Source organism: Macaca mulatta, chromosome 17 (assembly GCF_049350105.2).
Source record: "Macaca mulatta isolate MMU2019108-1 chromosome 17, T2T-MMU8v2.0, whole genome shotgun sequence".
Lineage (NCBI taxonomy): Eukaryota > Metazoa > Chordata > Mammalia > Primates > Cercopithecidae > Macaca > Macaca mulatta.
In genome coordinates, this window is record NC_133422.1 from 102,919,196 (window position 1) to 102,925,195 (window position 6,000).

The window sequence follows — 6,000 nt, forward strand, 5'->3', positions numbered from 1 at the left end:
ATAGACATCATTCCCTTCAGAATCCTGGCTAGATAGAGAGCAGGTGGTAGTGGTTATCATCTTCTAAATCAAGTTCATTTTCAAGAACAGCAATTGTGTTTTTCCCTACGTTGTAAAGTGTTAACCGGAATATATAAGATGATTTTCTTTCACATTTCTCCATCCTGATTAACATTTGCTAGTAAACAAACACACAAAACGTATAAATGCATTACTGGGAGATAATGAGTGAAAATGTCTCCTAGAGTTTTGTTGTGATAAGAAACAGAAACCTGAGTTGGCTGTTGGAGATGGAAAAAGCTAAAGTAGAGATGTGTGGTTTTATGTTTGTTTTATTTTTGCCACTTTGGGGGAATTGATGTGTAAGCGAACAGGCATGATACCATAAAAGAGGAAATGATGAAGCAAAAGAGGGAGGCAAGAATTGCTAGCCCCATCTTTGAGAAGAGGAGAGGGAGTAATTCCCAGTGGGTTCCTGGAGTAGTTGGCCTTTGCCAGGATCATGTTGGTTCATGTAGGAACCGGAGGATGCAGAAGATGAACATTGATGCTGGTCATTGCGGAGGGCATCATGGGCTCCAAGAAGTCTTCTAGTTGTTTCTGTTTGTGAATGACAAGCAAGAGCATCAGATGCCTCTCAGCACTTCCATAGATGCCATTGCTTCTCCTTCTGTGTGAGTTACCTCTGAGAAACTCCTTTCTCCTGCATCTTTAACCTCTTTCTCTTCATTGACTTCTTTTCTTCCATTTAATGACATTTTTTTAAGTTTGCCCAATCTTAAACAATAACAACAATTCTCCAAATTTTCTCCACTCTTGTTACTGTCATTCAACAAATTCTTACTAAACAGCTGCTGTTTGCCAGATCCTGAGCTGATGCGAGGAATCAGAGACAAATACGAGGAGGTTCTGTTCCGTGGGGTCACTAACCAACTGGTAGGCATGGCCTCTCTTTCTCCTTTCATAGAGAGGAGTCTGAGAAGAGTTGTTTATAATTTCTGTCTCCATTTTCTCACTTCTCATTCTATCTTCTGTTTATTGCAATTTGTTTCCTACCTCAGGAATTCACTGAGATTCTTCTAGGGTCCAGTGATCTAAATGACAAATCCATCCCTGAGTCATTTTCATGCCATATTGAATGTTGTGCGCACTCTCTACAGGAACCCTCAATGATTTCCACCTCCCAACATTCATATCCTTCTGTAACCTGCTCCCTTAACTGCAGAACCTGTGACTTGCTTCTAACCAATAGAATATGGCAATGGTGATGGTATGTCTCGCCCATAGTTATGTTAAAATATGTAAGACTCCATTTGGCAGACTGGAGTGAGAGATTCTCTTTTTTTTTGCCATTACTTTTAAAAACTGCAATTCCTTTTACACCAACCCAATGTATACCATGACCTGAATGAGCTTGGAAGTGAATCTTCCCTAGTCAAGCGTCCACATGAGAACATAGCCCAGCCAACACCTTGGTTACAGCATCCTGAGATCCTGGGCAGAAGGCCCAGATAGGTGATACACAGACTCCTAACCCATGGAAACTGTGAGAGAATCGATAGATGTAGTTTTAAGCTTCTCAGTTTGTGATAATTTGTTTTGCAGAATCAGAACGTTACTGCATTGTACGAGTTAAGGAACATTTGTAACAGTTTACCATTTTCTCCCTCTAGAAAATTTCTTCATCATTTTTTATCTGTATCATGTCTTTCCAATTTTATTGTTTATTCTGCAAAAATGTATTCCTACTCTGGTATGCGAGCTAATCTCTTCTCAGCTCATGTTCCCCTCGATGCGAATATTCCTCAGGGCTGCTCTCTCTGCACATGGTGGTGACTTCTGGATTTGCATCTCGAACTCCAATTTCTTAAAAGTCAAAGACACATATTTGTGATTTTTTAATGAACCCAACAACTCATCCTGGACATACCTAAACCCTGATATGCCTCCTGTGCAACCTAACTAGAAATTAGACATCACTTAGTTTGTCCCCCAGGCCAAATTTCCATAAGCAACCCTCTAGATCACTCCCTCTCTCTAACGTGCCTCATCCAAAAATTCTGATTAGCCGTGAGTTAGTTGATTTTAAGGTGTAAGTGTCTCCATATCTTTCCCTCCTCCCTATCTCTACTGATACTATCTTGGTGTGGAAAGTCATTCTTTCCTGGACTATTTCAACAGCACCATAATGGGTCACAATATTCTAGACTTGATCCCATTCAATGGTCAGCCCAGTATTTCTTGAGCATTTACCATGTAATGCGGTCAGAGCTGAGAGTAGTTACGGAGTGCAAGACACATCTGATGACACCCTTATGGAGCTCACTTCTCTACCATCCAAAGATGCTTATTGCTCATCAGGGAACTATAGTCTCACCTCTAAGCAGTGCTACCCAAGGTGCTGGTCTACAAAGAGATGAGGAACTTGAGTCAGGTTGTAAAGTAATGCATTACTATCCTCTACAACAAAGTGTATTTTTTAGAAATCAGCTGAGCTAAATGAAGTGCACTTCGTGAAGCTGTTGATTGACATTCTGGAGCAAGGTTCTTAACGTGTCTGAGGCCAGAACAGATGACTTGCAGACTGGAATAGGATTCAGAGATAGCACTTGGGTAGGAAGGGTTCAGTACATCCCCCACTGTTGTTAAAATAACTCTGTAAGAATGAATCATTTTTTAATGCCTTTCTCTATAAATGAACTCAATAGCTTTCTTTCACTTACTAGATAATCTACAAAGTCCTATTATTAGCACAGAAAAGACCTTAATGAAATAGCCCTTGCCTCCCTCTCTATTCCTAACTTTATACATTTTATTATGCTTCTAGCATAAGAAGCAATTTGTATTTTTCTTACTTTGACATTTTCTCTCCATTACGTTGTAAATTATTTCTTCTATATAAAAAGTCTTTCACTTTCTTATCTCTTTGCTAAATGCTACTTCATTCTTCAAGATTCAGGCCTGATGCCAGCATTTCTATGAATTACATTCTGCTTCATAATATTTTGTATACACCTCCAGTTTAGATTCTATGCTATCTTTAAGGATAATTGTCATCATTCACTAGATTGAGTTCTTCAGAGGCAACGATTTTGTCTGAGTCATACATTTATGCCCAGAGCACAGCACAATCTCTGGAGTTTGAAATATATGTGTAAAACAAAGCAAATTAGTCTTCTTCTCAATATCTTCACTCTTGGAGCTATTTGTTTTCTAGGTATTCGGTGCTGTCATCTGGTAGTTAGCAGCAAAACATCCCATATATGTCCGTCTTGACAAATTTATTTGTCTCAGATATACTACATTAATGTAATAATAATAATAAAATCTAACGATTGAAATCGCAATATTGTAGCACACTACTGGGAATGATATTTTTGTGGCTGATAGAATCTCCTACGTTACTTAAGCTATTGACTCAAACCTACCTGGCCCGTCCTGCCCATAGAGAAAGTTTACCTGGGTGATAGAAAGAGTAAAACGAAATAGAGAAAGGAATAGATTTGGAGCAGAAGTGAGGACTCATTTGTCTCTGCTTTGTTGTCTTTCTTTCTTTTTTCTTCTGGAGGCACTGATTTTTGTTGTTGTTGTTCTTTTTTTTTATTATTATACTTTAAATTCTGAGCACATGTGCACAACGTGCAGGCTTGTTACGTAGGTATACATGCTGGAGGCACTGCTTTTACCTTTTCTCTGTTTACATTGGTAGGCTCCAGGCTGAAGAGTTTGAACTTCCCCAGGTAAGGTGAACAACACTTCTGATGAGAAGGCAGTTGTATACAAGGAGGTGTTTCTTCCTTTCTTGGTGTGTAGGGATTATTGCTGCATAGGGTTTCATTTACTAATAATGTACTCACCCCAATCACACTTGTTGTGACCACACTTTTCTTTCTCAGGATAAGCAGAGTAAGTGTGCCATTTTGTAATGACTATTCCACTATAATCGTTACCCACTTCCTCCTTTTGCACAGTGAAACTTTCGTGCTTCTCATTTATCACTTCTCCCCTGTACCAGGCAGAATAAATGGCTTTCTTCCAGTAACTAGTCTCAGTGGAGACAGAATAAGCACTGTCTTTAAACAGAATACTTTGCAGCCTAACATTGTTTAGTAATTTGTTTTACTGATTTTGGTTAACTATGCATACTCTTAAACAACGAGGCAATTGAATCAATTTGATGAGAAATATCAGTCAATCCCATTGTCTTTGAGTCGCCTGCATCAGAGTGGAATGCTTTAGATTATTTGGTTTTAAAAGAAAGGAATGAAATGAGAATGTCAATCAATAACCAGATATCTTTTCACTTATGTGAATTGATTCACTTTACCCGATTGATCCACACATCTCTTATTCATGAACTAACTTGCAATGTTTTAAAAGAAAATGATACTATGACAGTGAACTAAAGCAAAACAATACCTTTCTTTTATTCAGGATTGAATCCATTTGAAAGAATAAAATTCATGGCCACATATTTTATGATTTCATTGATATTAAATTTCCAGAATGGATAAATATACAGAGACAGAAAGTAGATCAGTGTTTGTGTGGAGCTTAGGGGAGAAGAAAATAGGGAATCACTGCTAATGGGTAGGGTGTTTCTTTGGGATAATGAGAATGTTCTGGAATTGGATTGTGGTGATGGTTGCAAAGCTCTGAATGGGCAGAAACTACTGAATTCTATATGTTAAAAGGGTGAATTTTATGGTGTGTGAATTATATCTCCATAAACGATAATATATAGAGATGGTGTTATCTCTACTGTATTTCAATTTCAATGTACCTCTGTATTGAAAGCATAGTATTTTTTTTTTCTGACTTTGCCCATTGTTTCAAGAATAGAAATACTGACAGTTTTTAGTTGATGAGATATCTTTAATTCATGGAGTATCAGATTTAGGAGTTCTTTATTGGCTAACGCTTTAATTTTTAGTTTTTAATAGGGATATCTGTCCCTGAATAAATTTGCCAAGATTTCCCCTGACTGGCTGCACGTCCTGGCTCAGCTTCCTGTCCCTCCCTGCAGCTGCACAGGCAGTGCTGGCTGGTCTCAGAGCAGAGCAGTAGGGGCTGCAAGACACTGAGAGACACCATCAGAGGCTCAGACCCTCCTCTCCCTTTGAGAGAAACATAGCCCATTCATGCATGCCTACTTAAAGTAGTAGTGTATCCCAGATGCTCATGCAGCATCTATAACTACAGTCTCCCAGTCACTTATTGAATGACTTTCCTCAGTCTTAACAATAATAAATAAGACTGAGGCAGGAGGATCATTTGGAGGCCAGGAGTTCAAGACCACCCTGGGCCACATAGTGAGACCCTATCTCTACAAAAACTTGAAACAATTACAAAAATTAACAATAATAAATAAATATTACACTAAGAAACATACAAACCAAGAAACCTCCTGTGGGCATTTTTACTATGCTGCTTTCACATGATTCACCACCTACGTCATGCGAGCAGCTGATTCTGGTATAAATCAGATCTTATTGTGCAGATATCCAGGTAACAATGATCATTTTTAAAAAGTGAAAAGATTTTTGAGCCCAAATTAATTGCACAACTCATTTATTTTTAGCCTTTCTCAAATCAATAAACTTCTATTTAATGATCACTTAGACATTTTCTTTAAAAGGTTATTTAACAAGGGCTTATCTGTACTTATAACCTGTATTTGCAATCAGTTTATGAAAAGATGCGGTGAGCAGCCCAGTAGCCCCTGATTAGTGGCTGGCAAGTCCAGCAGGTTTGTGCTGTTGTACACAGATGAACAAGAACAAACAACATATTCAGATTTTTTCTCCTCAAAAGGCAACATAAAAGATTCAATGAGCCTGTTTTGACTGTTACTAATAAATATCTTGATTATAAATTTTTAAAAATGTATTGTACAAAAATTGAAAAATTCTTATACCTAAGTACTTTAACAAGCCAGGCATTTGAAATATTAATTACAAAATATTTTTTTAAAAGAAATGATAAAGAGACACTTTAAAC